Here is a 24,883-nt window from a genome sequence, read left to right as displayed (position 1 = left end):
TTGGGAGTTGATTTTCCACCTGTGCATTAAATGTACTGATAGGCCACAATCATTGGCTGAAATGCTTTTTTTCATCAGCCAATCGGCCAGTTGGATTTATTATTGACTTAAATAAATGAATTGACCTTTGTCAACATCTACAGTAAGTTGTTGTGTAATAAGCTCATCATCAACCCATATATGGCTTTTGGGTCAAGCCAGAGGAAGGCAAATTGTGGCACTCCGGCTACTGTGAAACTACAGTATACCACCCAGCCTGCCCTGCCACAAATGTGAAGATAAGGCATGTTGGGATTTGTAGTGCCACAGTCACTAGAGTATCACACACTTACTCTTGGTTTGAGCTTTTACAAACATGACACTTCTCATAGTAGTTTCATGCTATTTGTAATTTCAATAATTGAATGAAAGACTATGACTTATGCTTTTTCCACGCTAATCAACAGATTATTGAAAATCAAAATAAGCACTGAGGGGGTTCTATGAATTTTTAATTGGTGGTTGGTATTGATTGAACCTTTAGCTATATTCCATTTCTAGTCTTACAGAATATCACTGATAAATATGGTTGCAAGATGCAACATAGGAAATATGCCTATTTGTCAAAGCACTTTACATCTTCTGCCGCCATGGAGTAATCTCCAGCTGTGTATCGCACTTTGTTTGATGTTGTGTGAAGAAGCAGCAACGCAGCGTGGGGGCTGTGGAATGTCGAACGTGACTGAGCTAGCCAAATGTGGCAGAGAAGGCTCTGACTGATCAGGTTAATGTTACAGGACATGAGATAAAAGTTAAACTTAATTTTATGCAAATATGGGCACATAAAAGCAGGTCATCCTCGTGTATACTGCACTTCATTTAGCACCAAGTCACGGAATCTGCTATAGTTGTTACAGTTATATTAAATGGCATTAAAGCTATGTTTTGCTTTGAAGAATGACACCGTTAAATGAGTTTATCCACCAATTTTAATTCTTTTTTCGAAAATGGATTATTATTGTTTGTAAACAAAGTGCTCATTCATTTCAGAGACAGAATACATAACAAATGCAACCGTTGCAGACATAAAGATATTTCCATGATCACCAAGCTCATGCCGCACATGTAGAAAGCATGACGGAAGGCGCGCATCAGCCGCCGTGCTCTTATGTCGAAGTCGCACCCATGACTCATTGAAAAGCATTAGCTGGCACACGGTGCAGCGCGGTGTTTCTGAGCCGCGGGTGCGACTTGCTAAGCCAAGCGGGCACTAAGCGTCCATATTGTGGCACCGACGGCCTTGGCTATATCTGTATAAGTAGGTCGACTAGGCAATTGGACTTTAGGTCAACAATAATAAGGTTGACAGTCAATAGGCTGACAACTATTGGTCAACATGCATTAGGTCAAAAGGGTCAAAAAGTAGATGTAGAATATGGGCGTAGTGAGTTTTTCCTAATTGTTTAAATTTTTTGAACTTCATACCTTACTATCCATGTGGACTACAAATGAGAATGGTAAAATGTGGCGCGCACAGTGGCAGCCCACTTGCCGTGCATTGAGACGCAGTACACTAATTGGTGGTCCATATGCTCAGTTGCATCACAAGGGGGGGTGCAGCCCACACCCGGCTTTTTCTGGTGTCACCCCACTGGAGGGTGACACCAAAAAGAGCTGCATGCGGCACCACACCCCTGCCGGCAGCGTCCACACACTCCTGTTGGCAGCGTCAGGTCATCCCCGCCATTGGGTATTATGTGAAATTTAGAGGTTTGAGGTCAGTCACAGTAGCTTAAAGTTCTCGGGGCAACTACACTGCCAAACATAATGAAACCAACGGCTTCCACATAGGTCCCGCCTATTTTGGTTTTGGCCCCGCCTAGAATTGATTTGGTGCCACCCACTTGTGGCCACTTCTATCATTTTTTCCAAGACCACTTTTAATTCTCAATCCGCTCCTGCAAATTACCTATTTGGCCTGCACGCCAAATGATGTCTGGACAACTAGACCGTATGGGCTAGCTCACACTTTCCCGCTCCTGCCGGGAGGCGTAACCATGCACGGCCAAATGCCTTGCTGCACACAGTAGTTGTTAATGGGCACGATTGTGTCCATTGACACGGGACGGCCATGGCCCGGCCGCCCGGTTGCAGCCGGATCCCACCACTGGAAGAGACGGCTGCTGGGCTGTGGCCATCTCCACCATTGTAAACTGCTATGTGCGGCACGGCTTCCTGGCCGTGCGGGGTTTCGCCACCCGGCAGGAGCCGGAGCGTGTGAAATAGCCCTATCCGTTTGAATTTAGTTCACGCAATCAGTGAAAGCAGAAAGTATGTTTAAGTAGTTTCTGTATATTTTGCTGAACTCTTGTGTGCTGTTTGCTTGCTATGAATGGTCATGCTGTTGCCGCTGCTGCTTTGGTAAGTAAAAAAAGGTAATCTGTGGGTTAGCTATCCCCCTGTGGTTAAACAAACATTCAAGCAAATTTGTCGAGTACAAAGAGCCTCCGAGTAGGAAACAAGCTTGTATTTGACAGTGTGCTTGAGCTGATAAGAACTTAGCAGCATGTTTTGCTGATGGTATTGATTAACTCTGTTGATTCAGCTGCTTTTGAGGGTGTCTGCGGATGGCTGTGGATATCTATTGGAAAGAACAGAAGCCAGGAATAAAAGTAGCACTCCCACTTAGACCTGTTTATTTCAATTACAATGGATAAGAAATCAACAAACTATTGAATACACCGGGGAAAACAATTTTACTGCCAAACGAAATGTTGCTAAGAGTTCTATTTTAAATACATTAAGGAACATGTGAGGTGTCTGTACAGGCAAGTCCAATTAAGGGCCAATTCAGCTTATGGCTTCCAGATTCCGCTAAATCATCCAACATTTCCAATGGTGAATGATGGACTTTGTAAGGACAGTGCCGGCATACTTTTGCTTGTTCTCTAACAATTTTTCTATATTTGTGTATATATATATATATATATATATATATATATATATATATATATATATATATATATAATATATACGATTGCCTACCTTTCAAGAATCTGCGGGAGGCTCCCGACTTTTCAGTTAGTCCCTCACAGCCCCTGAAGAGTAAGCAGCTCTCCCATATACTGTACTGTACAGTGTTGGACTGGGGTATGAAGGGCCCACCGGGAGATGAAGTTATAGGGGACCCCTTTAGGGGGTGTGGCCAGTTTCCACAGGGGGTGTGACCAGCTATATTAAGGTGGGCCCACAGGCAGTGGGCCAGTCCAAAACTGGGATTGTATTTTACTCACTGGTAACATGCAGCATGGCACATGAGATTGTTCCTCTGCACTACCGTACCTCACAATTGTCCCAATTACAATTATTTGGAGACTGTCCCACTGTCCCTCCCATGAGTGGCAGTGTCCTGCGGGTGGAGGGGCAGTTGTGTGTGTGTGTGTGTGTGTGGGGGGCAGAGGACACTGCTGTTCTTCTCTGCTAGGAGAGCGCTGGGCACACCCCCAAAAATGATACAAACGGGGTTGCTGCCCCTAACCACGCCCAAATCTAACTCTCTCTGCACGTGCTACATATGCCCCACCGGCAGAGCAGCATGGTTTTGCCAATTTGCTAAAAAAAAAAGTGCTTTGAGTTCAGGTCTGAATAACCCCCATTGTCTGCGGCTAACGCGTATTCTGACCAAAAGAAAGTTAATTAGAGAAAGTGTGAACAATGGATGCTTCACGCACAGAAGTAAACACATTGATTATTCCTTGTTTTTTAGATGTTCTCCTTTAATATCTTAAGAATATCTGCTCTATACTTCTGCCAGCGTTTCACCAGGGGGTATCTCATCCTGAATATTTTTTGTATTCAAATTAATATAATCCATATTAAATTCAGCCAGGTGATCTTCAATAGCAGCGGAAAGTGGAGCGATGAGCCGCTACTGATATCACCATTTTACAAATGATTATTAACAAACAGAAGAAGTTCTGAACATATGTTCTCGAGGCTATGAGACACACAACTGTATAAGTTGAGATTTCTTGATTTTTGCTTGTTCTACTTCATTAAATGCACATTTACTTTCATCTATCTTGTCATTTGCATTGGATTGATTTCCAAAAAAAAAAAAAAAAACCAGACATCTGAGTAACAGGGGAAAAAAAAAATCTAACACTTATTTTTTAATCTCTTCTTCCCCGGCAGAAAATCTGCAGAATTCTCAGTAGTTAACTCTTTTTTTTCCTTTCGCGGCAAAAAATAAACTTTTTTTTTTAAATTAATGAGCTGTTCAATAATAATTTATAATAAAATTAACATAGATGATGAATTGCACAACTGAAAGCATTTTACCATAGAAATGATCAAAATACTTCCTTTAGAATATTAAATACTAGTTTTTAAGACTTGATTAATGCTGGGACACTTCAGTCTCCTACCCTGAGTAAACGGATGGTGGTTATAATGGGACATGAAGTACGACGTTAGCAAGGAAACAAAAAAACACTGACAGTTTTTTTTTTAAAGTGCAGCAAATAATATAAATGCAAAATAAAATAAACTCTGATTTTTGGTGTGTACACGCGGTTAGATGTGCCATGCGATGCGATCCCTGACTGCATGCATGCGATGGCATGCAATTTTGACTATATACTGCAGATCTGCACTATATAGTCAAGGCAGCCAAGACTTTCTGCTGTGTGATTTTAGTGCCATAAACGAAACGCGTCATATATAAATTTTTCATAAAAAAAAAAAATCTAACTTTTTTTAGTATCTTTATGGTGGTCTTGGAACGGTGCAGATACTTAGGGGTAAAATTACTAAGATGTGAGTTCTATTGAAGATGGGCCAGTATCGACTTCTTATTTATTTAGAACCTTCTAGAACAGCGGTTCCCAACCTTTTTTCTCTCCCATACCCCTTGATTAGGCTTTTCATTTATGAGTACCCCCTCCTGTCAATATGTAATATCCACAGTACTTATGAGTGGAGTGGAAGTGAATGGAATGCGTGTCCTCATATTAAGGAGTAGCGGCGGAGTAGGGTGCGGTCAGGAATTAGGTCCCTCTGTGTCTGGCTGCTGGTCGGCATTACTATTATTATGATGGGAGTTCTACTGAAGATTGGATGTTGCCTATAGCAACCAATCATGTTCTACTTCCTACTTATATAGCCCTTTCTAGAAGATAACTGATAGAATTAGTTTGGTTGCTATGGGCAACACCCCATCGTCAATAGAATTCCCATCTTAGTAAGTTTACCCCATACAGAACAATGACACAAAGAAGTAACGTGCTTTACTTCGTGCCAGTCTTTGCTCATTTATTCTTCCCAGCCTCTCACAGGAGCTGATTCAGTCCTATGCGCACAAGTCCGAATACGGCCCCTGCACATGTACATTCCTTCGTTGAGGCACTCGTATCCTGATCGACAGGCAGGGGGCACTCCAGGGTGGACCCCTGGTGTTTAAAAGACCAAAAACAGTGGGCACGCCCATAGAAATATTGGAGGGCCCCAGCAAACGCAGGCGTTCCCCTCCCTGCTTGGCATGCACATGCACCCGCTAAATGACCCCTAGGTCACGCGACTGTTGCGAGCATCGGACAGAGGAGGAGAAATTCTTCAATGGTAATTAACCATCAAAGTATTTTTCCTCTGTGCAGACGCTCTCGAACAGATGTGTGCGTTCACAGTCCTGCACAGGGATTCGTATGGGGTAGGGGGCGGTGCACGTTCGGCGGTACGGCAATAACCTGCTCGCTAGACTCTGAAAACACTCCGCCTAACGAACGGGTCTGAATAGGGCCCGCAGTACTCTGTGATGTCATCGTGTAGAGATTCTACTGAATGTTCTGCCTCTCAAACTAAATTTTTTAAGTTTTGACAAATTCATTTTGTCAAACACCGGACATCTCAAAAACTGCTGACTGTCTGATGTCTAAGGAGTGGTGTCCAGATTTATTTATTATTAAAGGAATATCTGTCAATAGCCACAGCTGGTAAAATGGTAGATATTGTCATAACACTGTCACTTAGGCTTTGTAGAGAGAATTACTTGTGAGTTAGCTGGATCAGTCATTAGTTCAGAGAGGCAAGTGTACAATGCTGGGTTAGCTGAAAGTCAGGATCTATCTGTCACACAGGCGGCTTAATACAACATAATATACAAGAAATGAAATGTTACTGTAGAACTTGTGTACACTCCCACGCTTACAAACAAACACTGTATACAGAGCAGTCAGGGCCGGATTTCCCACTAGGCCCGTGAGGCACGGGCCTATGGGCGGCACCTGCTGGGGGCGGCAAGTAGTGCCGTGATTTTTTTCTTTTAAAAACCCTGTTGCGGGTTTGACAGCTGCTGAAGACCAGGGACATAAACAGGGGGTCTACATCTGCCCCTGGTAGAGTGACAGACCTGGTGGCTAGCGGAGAAGAGATCCCGTAGCTGCTGATGTCCCTGGGCTCTGATAGACCAGCAAAGATGGCGACGGCCACAGCTGCAGCTTCCAGGTGGCTGGCGGAAGAGAGACACCAGTGGCTGATGGACGAGGGATCCTGGGACCCGCCAACATACCCGAGAGGTGAAGATGGCAGCCGGCCACGGGTGTAGCTTCCAGGCTGCGCGCTACACTGAAGACGCTGGGAGCCGCTGACAGAGAGGGAGACGGCTGCAGTGAACCCTCCTGCAGTTGAAGACAGCGGTGGATGTCGGGGAGAAGTGCCGCTGAAGATGCCGGGACCCGCTGGAGGATGGGAGCAGTCCGCGGAGGGGCCTCTCAGACAGCCATCTATTGAGCCTAGGTAAGCACCCTGTGTGCGGCTACCCCACATCTCCCACCCTATCTCCCTATAATAGGTGCGTGCGTGCGGGGGGGGGGAGCAAATAATGGGGTGCCTAGGGGCGGCCAGTCACTTAAATCCATCCCTGAGAGCAGTGGCTTTTTTCAGCGCCCACCGGTAAAATCCGCCACTGAAGTGAAGCCAGGTGCAGTCCGTGAGACTGCCACGGAAGTCCGACCTGACAGTCACCCAAGTTTGTCAGGTTTGTTTGTTCCTTTGGCTTTTATGCATAGGCGAAAATGGAAAGTAAAGTTTGTAATGAGTGTTCCCAGCTCCAATTTTTTGAGATTTTAAAGAAATAAATTGCATGCACCGTAGGCTCACCTGCAAAAAGGGGCTTGCCCTTAATGCATTAAGGCATGTCCTTGCTGCAAAGGGCGTGGTCTTGCACAAAAAGATTATTTTATACTCCATACATTGGCCAACACATGAAGATCAGTGTACTATTTTGTTCCAAATTCTTTAAAATAGAAAATTTTGAATCCCCTGACATATCGCACCAATATCATAGATATACACTGGACTATGGGGTCTGCAGCTTGTGACTGGAGTTGTGTGTGGGCAAGTGGGTGAGTGGGGCTGCCTGCTATACGCTGGCAGATAGGGGCATCAGATGTAAGGTGCAGTACTGGAAGGCGGGTAGGGAGGGCAGTTAGCGGGACAGTACAGAGAATTTACTGTTTTTCCACCTGCTGCGCCGCTCCTAGACACAGTTATCAGATAGGCTGTGTGATCACTGTGGCCAGGAGCAGCGTGGCAGGTGAAAAACAGGGGCAGGATCTGGCAGGACACGGTAAGAAGGAGGGGGAGCTCCAAGCCAGCCACCTTCCCCTGATCCCAATGAGGCACTGCTTACTCCGCCAGCTATTTGCTGGCATTTGGAAAAAAGAAATACACATAATCACCTAATATGGCGGCGCTTGGGACATATCCTCTGCAGTCGGGAAGGGGGGGGGGGGGGGGCAGATTTGGGTACTTGTTTCCAAGCACGGCCACAATCTTATGGATCGTGTACCTTTAAGTTAAGGTACACGATCCATAAGATGGACCCGATTTCCTTTGAAATCAGGTCCATTTTGCCGGCTAGGACACAATATCGGGGGCATCGCGTCGGTCGGGACCATTAACATTGGTCCCGACGCGACCGACGCGATGCCCCCGATATTTCCATAGGCTTCAATGTTAAAAAATATTTTAACATTGAAATCGTGTCGGGAAAGGTAAAATATCGGGGGCATCGCGTCGGTCGGGACCATTAACATTGGTCCCGACGCGATGCCCCCAATTTTTACATAGGCTTCAATGTTAAAACATTGAAATCGTGAAAAAATGTGAAAAATGTGAAATGGGCCAATATGACCCATTTCACATTATAGATGTCCCCGTCGTCACCCCACGATAGACGCCAACCCGAAGCGTGGCGAGCGCAGCGAGCCCGCGAGGGGCGGCGGTGCGCGTCCTCCGACCTTTTCATTCCCCTACTATCCACGTCGGCGTGGAGTTGAGAATAGAATAGTGTGGCGAGCGCAGCGAGCCACCGAGCCCGAAGCGTGGCGAGCGCAGCGATCCCCGCGAGGGGCCGCGTATAACTTCACAGGTATACGCGTCCCCTCGCGGGGCTCGCTGCGCTCGCCACGCTTCGGGTTGGCGTCTATCGTGGGGTGGGGTGTACGCCGTTAAATTTGGGGGGGTTGGGAATATTTTACATTGAATCCAATGTCAAATCGGGTCCCAGGGACCCGATTTACATTTCATTCAATGAAAAAATCGGGTCGAAAATCGGTCGGTCGCGTCGATCGCATCGCATGCGACCAAATCGCATGCGATGCGATCGACCCGATTTTTCCGACACGACCACCCCGATATAAATCGGTGTGGCCGTGCTAGGAAACAAGTACCCAGATTTGTTTTTGGCAGGGGGGAGCATAATTTCTAGTTACGCCACTGATCACACGTGTTTGCACTTTCATTGCCAGAGTGTCATGGGGGAGGGTTGGAGAACAAGGAAGCTAATGCATGCTCCTGTTGGGTCTGCGAATGGAGAATGACCAGGAGCCATTGCCAGAGGGTAAAAAAAAAAAAAAACTATGGACTACGTGAAAAACTCACGTTAACCTTGGTAATGTTGACCATGTCAATGTCGACCCTGGGTATGTCGACCATTTCAAGGCGTTGACCTACAGTAGTCACTGTAGACCAGGCATGTCCAAACTATGGCCTTCCAGCTGTTGTGAAACTACAAGTCCCATCATGCCTTGCCAGTTTTGTTATTAGGGAATGCTAAAACTAGGGCAAGGCATGCTGGGATGTGTTGGTGTAGCGGAGCCGGTGGCAGGAGGGCTGGCACCATTGGTGTAGCGGAGAGGGATGCAGGAGGGCTGACGGGTAGCAGTATTCGGTAGCGGAAAGGCAGAATTTGAAAAAAAAAAAAACATTTCATAAGACCCTCAGATTGGCTGAGAGAGAGCTTTTTTAACCAATCAGCGATCGCCTGAACATGAGGCCTCTGATTGGCTGAGAGGTGTTTTGAAATGTTTTTTTTTTTTTCAAATTCTGCCACCTGCCGCTGACTACCGCCGCCCGCCAGTCCTTCTGCCACCTGCTCATCTGCACCAACGCCTGCCAGCCCTCTTCCAGCACCCGATGTGTCATCGCAGATGCTGGAAAAAAGCACTTGAGATGTGATCGGATGCAATGAGAATCGCATCCAATCGCACAAAGAAGACTGTGTACAGTAGTTGGCAAATGTAATTAACTTGTGCAAGTTTAATACATACTGTATACCGACTTAAATAAAATACTACAACATAAAATAATTGAAGCTACAGAGGCGATTGTTTCACTTTAAATACAGTAGATGTCCATCTTGTAGCAGGAAGGTGCAGCGGAGATGCCCTGCTGTTTGCTACTGAATAATACCTTTCTCCCAATGACAGCTCAGTAATTTGTATGTATTCTCTGTCTACAGCCCAGCTGTCTGTTTTATTCTCTAACCCTGCAGTCAAGGTCTCTCGGACTATTTGTAATGCTGTGTGAATCTACTGGTCTTTTTAAGTCAATAAAATTGTAAAGAAGCCAGATAACCAACCCTTTTATCTACTACACCAGTACCCTCCATAGTGGACAATTACACAATACAAAGATAGAAGTACGGTATTTAATCACTATTGCTGCATGCCAATATTATAAATAAAATGTGTGTATATTATAAATAAAATGTGTGTGTGTGTGTATTTATCATGAGTTCAGTGTATAGAAATCTAAGAGCATGTATTAAAAGCCCCTTTTTGCTGTGCCACTCCAAATATGGAAGAGGAAGCACTTGTAGACAGCGTCAGCTCCAAGCGCTAGCTCCTCCCCCACCTCCCGATGATGTGCCGCCACTCCACCCACTACACGAGTCAGCAACATGGCAATAAGCCGGGAGCTTTCAGACCACAAATGAAGGGCCCCTCCCAATCCCGGTGCGACCCTTATTTGTGGTCTGAAAGGGGTATATATAAAAATAAACAAATATTAGGTGTAAAGTTGTGCAATAATATAACATATCAACTTTAAAATAACCCTGCTTTACATTACAAAATTAATATAATAATTTGTAAATTGATTCACCGCCATTAATATTATTATAGTTTATTTAGATTGCGCTACAAGGGTTCGACAGCTACTAACAGACAACATAAATAAACCGTTGAGTGCCGCCCTAGGGTATCCGAGGATACCAACCTGGACTATATATATATATGTCATTATGGTGTTATGTAACATGTACCTTTCACTATGTCTATTTGGTACGTACTTTTGGGTACATTTCCCCTGGGGGTACCGGCTGATGACGTCATCTACTGGCATAGCGGACCGGCTCCGGTGGGGGTGTCTACACGTGGGGTTCTTGATGCTTATATAGGTATGTTTGTCATATCACGTTGTTATCCTGATGAAGATGTTTCAATAACATTGAAAACGTTTGATCACTAAACCACTTAAGACTCTTCATTTCTAAACTCCAGGTGCCGCCGAATTTTGCTGCTATATTGGGGGACCTTGTTGGTCTTCTGGCGGGCACCGGAGGCAAGTTATTACCGACGATTGGAGTGCTGTCCCATCACACACATTGTATATATATATATATATATATATATATATATATATATATATATATATATATATATATATATATATATATGAAACCACCAAACAGGTCAAAAAGTTGTGGCCTCTAGTTTCAACAGATAAGGACCTGGTAGGACAAAAAGATCATGCCAGCATACAAGAGAGGATGAAACCTGGCAGATAAAGTGGATGTCACGGAGATGACCAAGGAGGTAGCACCCAAGTACTTTTTGAGCAGACCATCTGGGTGCTATAAGTGCGTTGGGTGCACCACATGTAACTCTATGTTGGTGGGCAATACGATTGCTCACCCGCACACAGGATGAAAGATCAAGATTAGGTACCCGGTTATGTGTACTACCCGGTTCGTGATTTATGTTCTGTCTTGTCCATGTGGACTTTTTTACGTGGGCAAGACGGAATGCCAGTTCAAAGAATGGATGGCCAACCACCGCTCGGCCATCCGCCATGCACTTAATTCGGGTGACAGTGATCAACCTGTGGCCCGACATTGTGTATTAAAAGGACATAGCATAGCCAGCATCAGGTAAAAAATCAGTGACCATATTCCCGCTCCCAAAAGAGGAGGGAACAGGGGTAGGATGCTCTTTCAGGCAGAATCAAGATGGATTTTCCTTCTTGATACCATCTCGCCTAGAGGCTTGAATGAGCAACTGGGATTACATCATTTTTTCTGAACACCAAAATTAAGGGTGCTCCTGTAAATGATGTGTTCCCTAATTTAATTATTTAAAAATTTTAGGTACACGAAACAATGAGGTTATCAGTATCAGCCTGAAATTAATTGTAATGTAAATCAAATGGATCTGATATAATGGTGCCGCATATACATTTTTTTAATCACATCTTTTTACAATAGCTTAACACTATAATTTTTTATCACATATTTTTTGCACATATCAGTAGTGTTTTACTGTCTTATTAGGCTGTCATGTACATCGTATATTTCATGATTAGATTTATGCACTATGCACTTTGTATTTATAATGTTATGTTTCTGATTTTTTTTGCAGAAACCTGTGGAAGCCAGAGCGAGGCTTGGATGCCGGCGTCTGATACGCAGCAGCGGGGGTGCGGGATGATGTCATGGCGGTGCGCCGATGATGAGGAAGCGCTAAGCCTAGCGTCACCCACAGCGCTGAGAGACGTGTGGAGCTAGGCATGGAGCTAGACCCTGGGGGAACACAGGTGAGTAGAATGTACACTAATGATTGTTGGGGGTGGGTTTCCTGTCTGTATTTAAAACGGTTGTTTGCCACTTGTACTTTGATCCCTGAGGATGGGCGGATTGTGCCCGAAACACCTACCAGCAATAAAATTGCCTTTTTTCACTTGCTAAATCCGTGAGTGCCACCTTTCTGCCTAAACTCTCTCTCTCTCTCTCTTTATATATATATACATATATTTTTTTGGGTACTTGTGTATTATCACGGCGCCCATCGCATCGTATACCATAAGGCATACGATGGTATGCGATGCGATATCGAGCAATGTTGTACAATGTCATACAATTTTAAAATTGTATGACATTGTTAATGGCATACAATGCGATGGGATGCGATTAAAAATTGTATAAGCACCCTAATGGGTGCTTACAATGTTAAATGCACCCTGATGGGTGCTTACAATGTTAAATGCACCCCCACGCCACCCCCCACTATAAACGTAAACCCGAAGCGTGGCGAGCGCAGCGGTACGCGTTCTACGACCTTTTCATACCCCCACTATCCACGTCGGCGTGGAGTTGATGTTATATAGTGTGGCGAGCGCATCGACGCACCGATCCCGAAGCGTGGCGAGCACAGCGAACCCCGCGAGGGGACGCGCATAACTTCACAGGTATACTTAATGCTTAAAAGCACCCATTAGGGTGCTTATACAATTTTTAATCGAATAGGGGTCTCAAATCGCGTCGCATTGCATCGCATGCCATCGGGTATATGGCATGCGATGCGATAAAAACATTGCACGATCAATATCGGGGGCGCCGTGATAATACACAAATACCTTTTATTTTTTTCACACGTAATTGTATTCGCCTTTAAGGGGTAAATTTACTTTATCTTCTAAAAAGGAAAAGAAGTGATGTTGCCCATAGCAACCAATTAGTTTCTGTCTATCATTTCTCTGTTGCATTATAGATATAGGCAGGGTTGCCGACTTTTCAGCTGCCCTCTTCGGGAGAGGGCAGCCAGCTCCATCAAGTAGAGGGCAGGCTTGACACAAAAGAGGGTGGATGCATGGGCGGGACTAACCAAATAAGATACTCACCACTGCCGCTCCAGCCGCTCACCTCTCTGTGCTACCAGTCCCACAGAGCCCTGTGGTGGCCGTCACTCACCACTACCGTTACCACTCACGGTCTCCTCTCCATGTTTCCAGTCTCCGCAGCGGCCATCATTTAACAGGACAGCGACGCCATGACGCCGGGTATGATAGCTAGCACCTGCACAGTTCATTTAAATTTCAAAACCGGGACTTTCCGGGGACCGGGAGAAAGAATAAAAAAGCTGGAGACTCCCATTAAAACAGGAGCGGAGTCAACCATGGATCTAGGCAGAATAGAAGGCTGTGGGAAACATCACCACTTTTTAATTATAGGAAACATTAGTGAATTTACCCATAAGAGTGGTCATTTTGATGAGATTTTAACTAATTGTATAAAAATTAAATCAGAAGTTTTACAATAAAGTGGCGAGAGAGAGACAGTGATTGCCTGGAGAAAGTTTTGTTCAATTAAAATGTTTATTACAAACTGATTTGTTATTGTGGATGTAGATGTCCCAGAGAGCATTGGCAATCGTTGACTTGCATGGCATATTGGTGCCCCTTGATCCGCACGCACCGGCATGCCCTTCCAGTCAATACCTGCCAGTCATCCTGGGCCATATCGCATCACATCAGCAACAGCAAATTTAATTAAAGTTTAATTGAAAAGCTCAATCGTCACATTATTCTAAAACAAAATCTTCCTCTTTCTGTATAATAAAATGCAAATACTTTTGTAATGGAATGGGAGAAGGCTGAAGCAAACTGGATGACAAACGCAGGATTTTTAGATAGGGGTTTCCAAATGTAATCCAAAATCTCCCACTCTGCAGGGTATCGGAATAAGTACTGGAGTACTGGGGAGCGGTAACAGCCCTAAAAATTGGTCTTTTTAAACACTGGATATGCAATGGAATACATTATTGGTACTCTTTACCTAGAAAGGCGCCAACAATTTTGATCTTAGGCATCGCAAGGTAAAAAATCGCGTCGGTCGCATACCATGCGGCCAAAAAATCGCATGCGATGCGACCGACGCGATTACCGCGATTTTACATAGGGAACAATGTTAAATGGGCCAATTGACCCGATTTTACATAGGGAACAATGTTAAATGGCCCACAGACCCCAAATAGCCACTCTGAAGTGTGAAATGGCCCCCTAAATTGTTAACATCACCCCACGATCAACGTCAACCCGAAGCGTGGCGAGCGCAGCAAGCCCGCGAGGCGCGGCGGTACGCGTCCTTCGACCTTTTCATACCCCCACTATCCACGTTGGCATGGAGTTGAGAATAGAAAGTGTGGTGAGCGCAGCGAGCCACCGAGCCCGAAGCGTGGGCTTCATAGGTATACGCGTTCCCTCGCGGGCTTCACAGGTATCCACAATCCCTCGGTACGCTCGCCACGCTTCGGGCTCAGTGGCTCGCTGCGCTCGCCACACTTTCTATTCCCAACTCCACGCCGACGTGGATAGTGGGGGTATGAAAAGGTCGGGGGACGCGTACCGACGCCCCTCGCGGGCTCGCTGCGCTCGCTACGCTTCAGGTTGACATTGATCGTGGGGTGGCGTTAACAATTGGGGGGGCCATTTCACACTTCAGGGTGGCTATTTGGGGTCTGTGGGCCATTTACATTGTTCTCTATGTAAAATTGCGGTAATCGCGTCGGTCGTATCGCATGCCATGCGATGTACATGCGATGCCCGCGATGGGCGCCGTTCTAGGTAAAGAGTACCCATTATTAATATTTAACAGTACAGATGGTCTATAGTATAAGCTGTTTTAAACATTTAAATAAGATAAGTGGTCAGGAAAAGGTTTAACATATAATAAATAAATACACAAACATATCAGAACCGGTATTTTACTTTCTAAGCTGACAATCTCCCACCTCATGGTAAGGATCATGTCTCTTCCTCCTGGCAGCTGCTCTCTGGTCCATTGTGATGTTTAAGAGCTCAGATCCACACATACAGTAAATGTGATAGAAAAAGCTGGTGCACTGGGCAAGTGCCGCAGCTCCGCTCTGTACCTTACACTGCATGATGCTTGCTAGGTTGCATATATTCGAAGCCTAACAAGTAAATTAACGCCGCCCCGCCACCTGAATCCCCTTGCTACGCTGCGAGTAGATGTGTACGCTTACACATCCGCTCACAAGCGCCCGAACAGAGGAAAATTTATTTTCCTCTGTTTGCAGCTGAATGGTAGCCCAGGTCTTACTTTTTTCGGCGGCACCTTGCTGTACAAATTGGGTTTGGTGCATTCGCTGACGTCATGGGATGTTAGCCATCAGCCCTGAGCAGGCAGCTGAACGCCTGCATTCCCTGGGGCTCACACAGCTTTTCTATGGACGCACCCAACGCTGTTTGTGGGCACGCTCAAAGAAATATAAATTTCCCATTGGGTTTAGATGGCTCAAGAAGAAATTTATTGTATAATATACGTAATAACAAAGAGCAATTTAATTTTTTTAAATATATTACTATTTTGGTATGGACCTCCATCCATATTACTGTTGCCACTGACACGGCAAAAATGTTGCTAAGGTTCCCATACTGTACTCTTCCATTAAACCAGAACAGTTTTTACCAGTGCCAGCTACTGTAGTTCCATATCCTTACCACATACCCACAGGAAAGGGAGTATCAGGATAATCAGGCTATAGGACCAGGATAATCCGGCTGATCCTCACTATGTATAGGAACCCAATTCTGGTCCCTGTTTCCATGCCAGTAATAGCACTTTCAAACATTAGACCCTTGAAATACACAAAAACATCCCAGTTCAATCAAGCCAGGTATTTTCAGAATCTCAGTCCAAGACCCCCGTTCACACTACAACAAAAACCCAGGAAATTCCAGGGTTGGATGCATTCACACTGAACACCGTTCTGCTCTGGAATTTGGTGTGTGTTTAAAGATGACGCTAAAAACCAATCATACACTTTTCTTCCAACCAGGGTTGGATACGTTCACACTACAAAAGACTCGGGTCACATTCGGGAGAAACCCTAGTACATGGCAGGATCGGGGACCCAGGACTTCAACCCAAGTAGTTTTTGTTCACACACACAAAACCAGGGTCAATGTGCGTTCACAGGCAAACACCTGGGATTTTGCTGTACAGTATATCTGAAAGGTGTATAAAAAGGGTATCAGATGACCCCTTGTCAGGGCCATCTTAGTGCTTGGGCTTACACGGCAGCTGCCCTAAAGCCCCACACTTCTAAGGGTCTTTGATCAGGGGTTAGCTGGTGCCTTTGCAGGTGGAGAGACATTTATAGTTATGATTTTTTATTAACTTCAGTTGGGGCCTCACTGCATTGCTCTGACTAGGGCCCAAAATGCCACTAAGATGGCCCTGCCCCTTGTCTATTACACTTTTGCAAGATCTTAGGCTATATATAGCGCTAGACATCCATTTTTATTTTGGGGGGAGGGGGTGGTTGGAGGCCTTTTCTCATTTCACTTGTCCATTCATTTCAATTGAGTTTTTCAGATACCAAAACCCCCATTGAAATTTGGATAAATATTTATTAATGGATAACAGTGGGAATACAGCTTGGATCCCATTGTCCCAGCATCCTCTATCACCAAAAGTGCGATGAGTAGATTCAGGCAATACATAAAAAATGGTTTTATGTGGGTAGAAATATTTCCTGGCACATTGAAAAGATTTGACCATTGTCATCGCAAGTCTACATGGAATCTCTGCATTCAAAGCTGTTATCTCAGGGAAATAGCCAAATTCCTTCAAACGTACTTTATATTATGATTCCTTTCATCTCTCCTACAAATCGCCGAATTGATCAACAATATTCAGGTCTGTATTTATCTTTTTTAGTAAATCGGTATATGTGTTAGAGGACTGGCAGTCTCTACGGCTTTTGTTAACTAGAGGGCAGCTGAGGTCTAGCAGAATTCTATAACTATCCTAGACCAGGTCAATAACAAACCATTAGTGAGGAATATTGGATGCGGTAGGGTAAAAAAAAAAAAAAAACGCAACAAAAAACTTCACAATCTCTGTCCAAAGCTTCTAAGAAACTGTTTAACAAGATGTTAGAAAATCAATTTCAATAACGGAGACCTTAAACCTGCACAGTATTATGTTTTTATAGCTTATGAGTGTTTTTCTCATTTCTGTCTGCCTTATTGTGATTTTTAACCGCAATAGGAAAAGTGGTGGTGGCACTTTATTTCAGAAGCATGTCTCGATGCTCCAAGCTGCATCATTATAATTCATAGCAAAACAGGTTACACAAAAAATCCATTTGAATTACATTGGCGCTTGTGCAAGACAGAGGTGTTATTATTTTTTTTTTTTTAACCGTCTTTTTCTTTTTTTTTTTCTCTCCGTTCAAATTATCGACTGTCCTCTGTTATTCCAATTTTAAATTACAGAAGTTACTAATTCCCATTTTCCTTCTCTCCAGAGGAAAAGATGGATGCGCATTAAAGTACTTCTCCTTCACAATATAATTCAGCTGCTCTTGTAGGGTATTTAAGTTTTTTTTTCCCCTTGAAAGAGCAAACTTAATTACATTCAATCTGGGAGAACATGTTTTGGGCCTATCTTCTGCCTTATGCGTAACCAGCCTTGGGCAAGTCACTAAACAATGTTAAATGGAGTTATGTGCATTATGTATTTCAAAATGTATATATGTGTAAATCCACAGTCGGAGCAGAAATCGTTGCACTTAACTGAAATATAGTACATTGTAATATATTATTAAGAGTATTCAGGGCTAGCCGTGGGTGTGCTCCAGGGGTAGATGTATCTAATCTTGGAGAGAGAGTAGAGAAATAAAGAGGACACCCCTCCCGGCGAATTCTGCCCACTTTTTAGTGAAGTGGGCAGAATGCCGTTGCCCTGGTGGACAGGGTGTATCCTAATGACGTGACTGCATGCTATTAGAATAATATTGGCTCCACCCATGTGCAAATAATATCCAATCGAAGCAATTTCTCAGTGTGGGGTTGGGGCCTAATGGAGTTGCGTTGTGATGCTCCTCTATTCCGTGTGGCATATGGCACTTCTGGGCTGCACTCCATCTACCGCTACTTCCAGTGGATGTGGGTCACGAACCAGATATAGACGTCACTGGATTTTCTGTTTCTGGGTTTTTAATGTCCGGTTGCCGGTTCTGAACTCAAAACTCTCCCCTTGACATAGGGGGAGAGGGAGGAATTATTCTGTTTAACACCAAACAGCAGTGTGTATGGCAGAAGTGATGCATCACTACTGCACATCACTTTGCTGGGTCACACCACCGGAAAAAAAGGTGTGTACCCAGCATAAGAGCCTCTTGATAAGAACATTCGGGAAATATCTGATCTTAAAGACAGCAGCACAGGCAAGGTGCTGGCCATGCCCCTTGGGACAGATGACATCACAAAGGGGGCTGGACCACAGGTGCCTGGGAGTACAGCATTGCCTGAAGTGTCCTCAGTATACTCAGGGGGGGTGTACAGGGTGCCTACCTGGAGCTTCTAAAAGATGCTATGGCTACCGCCTGAGCTGCTGGGTGCACACCCCTAGATATAGGGTTATGGTATAGTGGATCTATGCTGTCTAGATTGACCATGTTATGGGAAACCACACTTAGTCAAACTCATCTAGTTAGATGCCTAAATATAGTTGACCGCGTCTAGATTGACAATGACGGAAGTTAGACACCAGCGTTAGAGAGGCAGAATCGTCACATGGTTGACATGAGTTTTTTTTATTTTTTGGTGCTGAATGTCACGGGGTTCCCCGTGGACACTATATATGTGCACAGTGTCCCCTTGCTTCGGGCACGGTTCATCGTTACTTTCGGCACACTATTATAATTTCACTTTATGTCCACTTGGATAGTAAAATATGAACCAAGTTGTCCTGTGACATTCGGCACCAAAACAACGTCAAAAACTCATGTCGAGCAAGCTCCCGTCGTCCTAAGGCTAATGTCTAACTTCTGCTACTACCAAACTAGACTTGGTCGACTATATTTAGGCTAACTAGACGGGATCAACTAAGCATGGTGGACTATAACATGGTCAATCTAGACATCATACAGTAGTTCCGTTTACCGGATACCCAGATATTGCCCTGCAGCAGCCTTATTTTAGGAAGGTGCCCTGCTACATGACCAGTTCCACACATAAACAGTCAATATAAAGCAAACACAAAGCCATCACTGGGATTGGTTACAGATCATGTCTAGATGTGGGAAGCTGTAAAATGAAATACTGCAGATATCTGAAATTAGGAGACGAATATGTGAAAATCAACGGAGATGATGGCATCCAGGGGTCAGGAGTGTTGGATTAATAATTCACACTATGCAAGCGCTGGAGCCTGGAATCGTAAACAAGGAAGCCCAAAAACAAGATCAGACTTATACCTACGTCCTGTTTTCTAAAAGGTGTTTAGTAACATCAGCATGGGGCTCCTGCCGACAGACACACGACTCGGGGACAACGTAAAGGATATTCTACGTACATTAGGAACGGATACAATTTACAGACCAGTAAAATAGATGACAAGACGGAAAAAAAGTCTGTTTGCACTTTATATACAGTAGCTTGGAATATAAAAAACATAAAGGAAAATGAAAATCCCCATAAATATTTATGAAAATGTGCTGGAACTTCGATAATGGACAATATTCTCTGGAAACTTTGCTTATATTGCTGAATTTACAGCCTAGTGCTAATAATAAGGTGCCACCGCGTTATATGACTGTTTCAGCCGCTGCCTTTGATCATTGCTCAAGATGAGTACGGAAGAAAAAGACCTCTGAATGGAATAAATGAAGTATTCATAAGTTTCCTAAATAGTTTCTAATGCTTTGTGCATTATACATCTACAGTACGAAAGTTTTGTTGAATTTTATCATGTCGAAGAAGGTCTTAACAGCCAGGCCTTGGATACAGGGCCGGCTTTGGATTTGTTAGCAAAGCAAAAAAACACGCAAATGGGCAAAACCCATGCTGCACTGCAGGTGGGGCAGATGCAACATGAGAGAGTTAGATTTAGGTGGGGTGTTTAAACTGAATTATAAATTGCAGTGTAAAAAGAAGGCTATGGGATATATTGAATTGATGTTGAAATTATTGTCTTGCCGAAAAGACAGCAGTTGTAGACTAGAATAGGTCGGAAGGGGTTCCGACCTATTTGATGCGAGCTGTTTTTTCAATCGGTCGGACTGTTCCGACCTGTCTGAAACCAGGTGCATTGATGGAATAGCTGCAAATCCACCTGCTTTTGACACAGGAAAATCCGAAAGGTTTTGGCCACGTTTCCAGCAATCTCTATCCGACATGAAAATATGTCAGACTGAGGCAGGGAGGACGGCACCGTGTGAGCGGCAGCAGCTTACATGGTGCCTCCCGCACCCTCCCACCGTGCTCACCTGAGAATTTCGGAATGGATCCCACATCAATTGAATATACCCCTGTGTATTATCTGTGTGCTACATGCAGAAGAAAAATAAAAGGTAAACTTTGTGCTTCTATAAAAAAAAAATTGTAAAGAACAAGACTGGTATATAAAAGGCCACAATTTGTTTTAAAGAAATTCATTATTTGCTAAAACGTTCACAATAACCAATAAACAAAATGTATACAGCACAATCAAAGTGATACCCCTTTTCCACTAGAAGAAATAACCCGGTAATCTCCGCGGGGACGCGCTTCTACCCGGGTTTTGCTGCTAGTGGAAATGCTCCCTTTCAAATAACCCGGTTTGGATTCCCCGGCAATCCTACCCAGGTCATGATCAGGGTAGCACCCAGTTCGCACCCGGCTTCAAGGGTAGTGGAAAACGCTCCCTAACCGGGTTATTTGACTGAGCATGTAAAAATCTTCACTGATTGGTGCTTATTGGTGCTATTGCATTGGTGATTGGTGCTATTGCATTATTGCAATAACAATGTTGAATACATTTATAGCATTCAGTCGCCTTGTGGGCACAGTTTGGTTAAAGCCTACATCTTGCACTTTTAAAAATTCTTATGGGCACTTGTTTTTTAACATGTTTACGTGCACTTTTTTCATTGTTATGTATGCCAAAGGCTCAGGTGTACGGCAAACATTTTACCTGACTGTTTGTTACCCTTTTTTGGCATGTCTTTTCTTGTCAATAGGTTTTTTGGTAAGGAATAAGGCGCTACATCAGATTCCTTACCAAAATACCTATTTGCATTGCTTCTATTGGGGCGAAGAAGGAATAGCCCTCAGGTTTAGACCAGTGGTTCCCAACCCTGGTCCTCAAGTACCCCCAAGAGTGCACGTTTTCCAGGTCACCTGGCAGGTGCACTCATTATTCAGGCACATTTGAAAAGATCCACAGGTGGAGCTAATTATAGCACTTGTGATTCTGTGTGGAGACCTGCAAAACATGCACTGTTGGGGGTACTTGAGGACCAGGGTTGGGAACCACTGGTTAAGGCAAGGCAGCATAACACCAGAAAGAAGCACCCAGGACTCTGTTTGTTACCCTTTTTTGGCATGTCTTTTCTTGTATTGTGTGAAGAAACTTTTAAAAGTTCCAAATATTTAATATTTTACAGTAAAATATTTAAAATGTTATTTAAAAAGAAATGAGTGTGGTAATATTTGCCAGTAAAAAAAAAAGTTATTTTAAAAGGAATGAGTGTGGTCTCTTCTTAATGGTCTTAATTTTTAATGGTGGCCCTTTTGGTGTAATGGTGGCCCTATTTTGTGACCTCCCATGGTAAAGCCCTTTAAAAAGGCTTTTTCTTATGTTTATCTATAGGGAAAAAAAGGCCTTACCCGGGTTAAGTGTAAAAGGGGATGATCAGGCAATTTACCGGGTAGCACTGTAGTGGAAATGTGTCTCATACCCATGTCCCACCCGGGTTCGAACCGGGTACAAATTACCGGGTCCGACCCAGGTTGCTAGTGGAAAAGGGGTATAATTGAGGTGGATCATGCATTAAAAATTTAAAATAAAAATCATTTGGAAGCTTCCATTTAAATCAATAAAAAATATGGGGTAAATTTTTTAAGCTTGGTGAAGTGATAAAGTGTCTGGTTTTCATCACCGGCCAATCAGCTCCTACCTGTCATTTTTCAAACCAAGCCTGTAATTTCACAGGTAGAAGCTGATTGTCTAGTAATAAAAGCAAGACACTTTATCACTCCACCGAGCTTAATAAATCTACTCCTATCAGTGGCGTAACTATAAATTTAGCTCCCCTGCCAAAAAAAATTGTGGCGCCCCAGTCCCCCCCCCTCCTTTAATAAAATAATGACAATGTTGCAGACTGGTTACCTGGGGCACTGTGCGCCGCCATGTGTAGTGCTGCAGCTCCCCAGGAGTGACGTGCGCCCATGAGGCGTAACATATAGGATATCCCATCTGCTGAGATACGGTAGCCTTCCGTCACCAGCCTCAGCTTCCAAGGACTGACCGGGGATACTAGCGGAAGTGCGTACGGGTAATGACAGCGGCCGCCCCCAGGCGCAAAGGAGGCAAGGAGACTGGGGAGGGGGGATGGGCTGTCACCTACGGTATGCAGCTACAGTACACAGTCGCCGCCGCCCACTACTACTGAGTGATAGCAAACTGTGCATTTGTGTAGGACAGCAGGTATTTTTCAGTGTGCTCCAAGACCACTGGCTCCCCCAAGCCACAGCTGGGGCTGCCACACCATAGTTACGCCATTGCCCCCTATATGTCCTGCTGAGATCAGTAAAATGGCCATACAGTATATAATAAATGAGTCATGTGCAAATACTTTCACGGTGCTCCTCAACTCCACTACGGGAGGCAGGAGTTGGCCAGCTGGGTCTTATAACCTGTTTTACCTCTCCTCAATACCCAGTAAAGTCGGATGAAAGCCGAATGAGCCAGGATGTCCGGAGCCATCCTAAGTTAGACCTCTGGGCTAAGCTGGCAGTAGTGTCAGCGCGGGTACATCCTATTGGGTCTGTGCAAGCGCATGGTCTGCTGATATTCAGCGCAGTTACTCCCTTTATGCGGGCTCTGAAAGTTTACCCTTTTGGGGATTTTTTAGATGCTATCACAGGCATATTAAAACCCTGCAGCTCATTGCTAATTATTTATATATTGGATGCTATTTAGTCTTGGATGCTTTAGCGCATGAAAAGTTTTTTTCCTTAGTTACATGCAAAAGCAGCCAGTATTTACCATGCACAGAAACAATATAAATCAATAGGCTCAAAAATGTCCCAGGTAGAACACAGGTGAGACCTGTGTTCAGGGGCAGTTTAAACGGGTAACCCAGTGCATCCAAGCCGGGACCCGTTTGCAGAGAGAAGCGCTTCTTTTGTGGGCACATCAAGGGGAGGGACTCGGTAAGCGGACAGCCTTGCCTTGTGCTGGGCACCCCCTCAAAGTTTCGCAAAAGTACAATTGACTCTAACAGTGACGTAGCTATACATTTTTCTCCCCCTGCCCAAAAAAATTCTGGCGCCCCCCCCCAAGAAGAGTGAAACAATGGACTATGGTAGCCGTAGTTACATATGCACGGGTGGGGACCCGCTCATTCAATATGCACTGCATTTGGTCCCGCTCATTAGATATGTACAGGGCGGGACCAGCTCAGTGCTCACTGCTGCCTGGGTCACCTGTCAGATCAGCCAGCGTCGCCCACCACAGACCCTGCTGGCGCTGCTCCCAATAGCCACTGCAGGGTCTGCCGCATATGTAGCTACGCCACTGGACTCTAAATGGACACAATGCCTTATTACCTTATTTATTGGGTCACCCTCATACATTCACCATAGAGAATATCACATTAATGCACTGCAGGTCTGTGCTGGCTGATATTCCTCCTGACTCAGTAACATGCTGCAAATGGGAGAACAAGATGCGCCTACTCTACTGTATCTAGTTAAGTATTAACACCGCAGCTGTTTTATTCAATTCAGTAATACACAGCCTTTGATATATATTAAAGTCAAACAGTGGTTTAATATGCTGTTTATGTAGCAACTGGGATTTTCTAATATGCAATAACCTGTCGGTAACCCTTATTTATCAATATTCCATTTGGAGTTCTATCAATACACAGTCTAATGTAGGGTACACACCAGGACGACCACCGTCGTTCACGACCGATAGACGACCATGGAACGATTTCCCTTGGACTTCCCGGGAGCTCCCAGGCAGTCCCCAGCAAACGATTAGCAAAAATTGTGGGTTTTTTTGCGGAACGATCTAGATCCGATCCCGATGTGCCCGCGATGGTCGTTAAGACGGTCGGATCGCTGGTTTTTGTTTTTTTTGCAAGAACACATGCGACCGTCGTCAGATGGGCCTTTGAAATTGTAATGAAGGGGCTGGACTAGCAGAGGGGGAGGACTAGCAGAGGGGGATAGGAATAGCAGCAGCCATTTTAAACCAGTGTATTTCTGCTTTGTTACTAGTGAGGCTTGGTTTATACCTGCTGGACATAGCTATTTACACATTACTTTGTTTTGCCTGCCATTACAAAGTGTCTTTTAACCCTGCACTATGGAGAATGCAGTGATGGGTAGTCACCAGCAACAGTACCTGCTCTATTATGCAGTTTTGAAGCTCAGGCGTCAGAGAGCCCAGCGCAGGAGAGAAAGATCATGCTGGACAAAGCAGTGGCTACTTCAGCGTCAGACTCGTTCGCACATGCCACTGCTCAGGGACATCAGGGAGAAT

The 24,883-nt window shown here is 44.5% G+C and overlaps 1 long non-coding RNA gene across 4 annotated transcripts in view; it reads left to right on the top strand.

The window, feature by feature from the left end:
- LOC146073920 (uncharacterized) overlaps positions 1-24,883 on the top strand; it is a 154,766-nt gene that overhangs the window by 100,278 nt on the left and 29,605 nt on the right. For 2 of the 4 annotated variants that reach the window (XR_014473340.1, XR_014473339.1), the window contains exon 3: positions 11,958-12,132. The exons of the other annotated variants lie outside the window; for them this stretch is intronic. This is a non-coding gene — a long non-coding RNA (uncharacterized LOC146073920). The remainder of the gene's footprint in view (positions 1-11,957; positions 12,133-24,883) is intronic. 4 annotated transcript variants of the gene reach the window in all.

Source organism: Crinia signifera, chromosome 4 (assembly GCF_055691185.1).
Source record: "Crinia signifera chromosome 4, ASM5569118v1, whole genome shotgun sequence".
Taxonomy (NCBI): Eukaryota; Metazoa; Chordata; class Amphibia; order Anura; family Myobatrachidae; genus Crinia; species Crinia signifera.
This window is presented reverse-complemented; position numbering and strand designations above follow the sequence as displayed.